This window comes from Sceloporus occidentalis, unplaced genomic scaffold (genome assembly GCF_023333645.1).
Source record: "Sceloporus occidentalis isolate IW3139 unplaced genomic scaffold, rSceOcc1.0.p SCAF_7, whole genome shotgun sequence".
Lineage (NCBI taxonomy): Eukaryota > Metazoa > Chordata > Lepidosauria > Squamata > Phrynosomatidae > Sceloporus > Sceloporus occidentalis.
Genome location: NW_028316987.1, coordinates 14,801,777 through 14,804,630, shown reverse-complemented (window position 1 = coordinate 14,804,630; position 2,854 = coordinate 14,801,777). Strand labels below are relative to the sequence as shown.

The 2,854-nt window shown below is 42.6% G+C and overlaps 1 long non-coding RNA gene across 1 annotated transcript in view; it reads right to left on the bottom strand.

Annotated features, from left to right (window-relative positions):
- Positions 1 to 1,224: 1,224 nt before the first annotated feature.
- LOC149309242 (uncharacterized) overlaps positions 1,225 to 2,854 on the bottom strand; it is a 36,851-nt gene continuing 35,221 nt past the window's right edge. Inside the window, exon 4 of the long non-coding RNA XR_016281890.1 lies at positions 1,225 to 1,519. This is a non-coding gene — a long non-coding RNA (uncharacterized LOC149309242). The remainder of the gene's footprint in view (positions 1,520 to 2,854) is intronic.

The following is a 2,854-nucleotide window of genomic DNA, read 5'->3' as shown; positions in this document are numbered from 1 at the left end:
GCATTGCTAATGGAATTAACATTTTATCTGCTGGACTTTGGGATGCTTTGTTCTCAGTGCCACACGGCCTGAAAGAAGAGACACCTGCTTGCATAGATATCGCTCCAAAGAACAACAGGAGAAGAACATCACCTGCTTGCATAGATATCGCTCCAAAGAACAATATGCAAAGAACACCTTGGGAAAATGCAAGCCTGTGACTAACATGTTCATTTTATAATTTTTGCTCCTGTATGATTCTTAACACCTTTATCTGATGAAGAAGCCAGTGGAACTTCGAAAGCTTGCATCATGTATTTTATATATGATATAAAGGTATCACTGTCTTTTGGATTTGGGATGTTATTGTACTTTGTTATACAAAGGTTATTGTTAAGAGCCTTGAAGTCATTTCTGACTTATGGCGACCCTAAGGCAAACCTATCACGGGGTTTGTCTTGGGAAGGTTTGTTCACAGGGGTTTATCTTTGCCACCTTCTGAGGCTGAGAGAGTGTGACTTTGTGTATGTCACCCAGTGGGATTTGAACTACATTCCAACCATTAGCTCCTGATAAACATTATGCCTTCATAGTTGTTTCAGATTTATGATGACCCTATGGTGAACCTATTTTGGGGTTTCCTTGGCAAGATTTGTTCAGAGGAGGTTTCCCATTGCTTTTCCTTGAGGCCGAGAGAGTGTGACTTGCCCAAGTGGGTCACCTAGTGGGTATTGAAGCCAAGCTGGTAATTGAACCCCGGTCTCCAGAGTCGTAGTCCAACACTCAAACCACTATGCCATGGTGGCTCTCATTATACAGTGGACCTTTGGTATCTGCTAGGGTTTGGTTCTAGGACCCTTTGTGGATACTAAAAATATGTGGATGCTCAATCCTATTAGATGTAATGGAATAGTTAAATTATGTCCCTTATATAATATGGCAAAAACAAGGTTTCGCTTTTGGAAATTTATATTATTTTTGAATATATTTCAAATAGTGGATGTTTGAATCCATGGATTAAAAAAATCTGTGGATGCAGAGAACTGACTCTACAGTGGATCCTTGTTATCCTCTGGGGTTTGGCTCCAGCATCCTCTATGGATAACAAAATCTGTGGATGCTCAAGTCCCATTCAATATAATGGCATAGCAAAATGGTGTCCCTTATATAAAATGGAAAATCAAGGTCTGCAACCTGGAATTCATACTTTTAACAAATACTTTAAATATTTGAAACTGTGGATGCTTGGATTCGTGGATAAAAAAAATAAGTGGATACAGAGCAGTGACTTTGCTGTGCATTTTTGGGGGGAAGGACATCCAAAGAAATTGTTTTATTTTCTCCTGCAGGTGGCGCTGTCTCGAAATTTGTCTGAGCCCAGGCGAAAAGAGAGAGAATTTTAGTCTCAGGTCAGAGGGGGTGCTTGGTGCTGATTGGCTGAGGCGCTAGGCGTAGAACGCGGCGGAGCGCTGTGATTGGCTGAGACGCGCTTCGCCCTGGTCCCGGCGATGTGGGCTGGGCTGGAAAGGTCGAATGCCAGCTGCAATAATAAACAAACCAGAGGTTGGCAAAGCCGGTGCCTGGGCAAAGAGCAAGGGAAGCAGAGCACTTATTCCAGAGGGGAAAACAAGGTAGGATTGACTGGGATAAAAAGCTCCGGATAACTGCTTCGAATGGGTAATAGGCTTAAGTTTTCCAGGTTGCATCCACACTGCAGAAATAATCCGGTTTGATACCGCTTTAACTGCCAGGACTCAGTGCAGAGCAAAGCTTTGGTGCCACACAAACTACCATGCACAGAATTCCATAGCATTGAGCTAATGGCAGTTAAAGCGGTGTCAAACCGGATTATTTCTGCAGTGTGGAATAATCTAGGAATAATGCAGCTTGGCACCACTTTGAAGTGCTGCAACTCCATCCTATGGAATCCTGGGATTTGTAGCTTTGCAAAGTCTTTAGCCTTCCTTGCTCAAGAGTGCTGGAGCCTCACCAAACTACAGCTCCCACTGGGTGACCAGAGGCCATGGCCTCAAAGGAGGACAAGTCGCCGCAAAATGTAGGATTTACGGAATCCCAGGATTTGTAGTTTGCTGTGACACCAGAGCTCTCTAACGGAGAAGGCTAATTGTCTCACAAAACGACAGTTTGCAGAATTCCATAGCACTGAGCCATGTAAAAGCAGTGTCAAACTGGATTATTTTTGCAGTACAGATGCATCCAAAGAGAAACAGTGGGCATTGAACCAGGAAGGGTGAAAGTGCCTTATAAAAAGAAGATGGCAATAAGTACTAGATGGGGAAGATCAGAGAAGCTCAGGTAAGGCAAGCAAAAGCTTGGGGATAGAAACCAGGACTTCAGTGTGTAATGTAATGCGTGTGCCTCAGTACGAAGTTTATTCACACAAAGGAGATCAGGAGTTTATCCCGTGAATATCCTGGAAAATTTGCGTAATCACGCGAAACGATTTCATACGACGTCACACAAAACCCGCCATTGAAGTGGTCACAAAAGAAGCATTAACGCACATCTTTTTACTTTCGGGATTTCAGCGACAATGCATTTCTGATATCACTTTATTTGCGCAATTGCGTGTGATAATGATTTGCGAATTACTTGCCATTTTCGCTTTATATGCAGGATACTTTAAATGTACTCTAATCTCTCTTTAATGCCAAAATTAGCCCCAGTGTGATAAACTCATATGAGCCTTATCATTGGGCAGACAGAGGCAGCTGGCTTGAGGGCAACTTTCTTTGATAGGAAGCTCTCCTTACTACATGTATTGTATTATTATTATTAAAATTAATATTTATTTATTGCCAGGAGAGCAGTTCTGTTGAGATTTCCTGCTTCAGGCACCCATACAACCTGACCA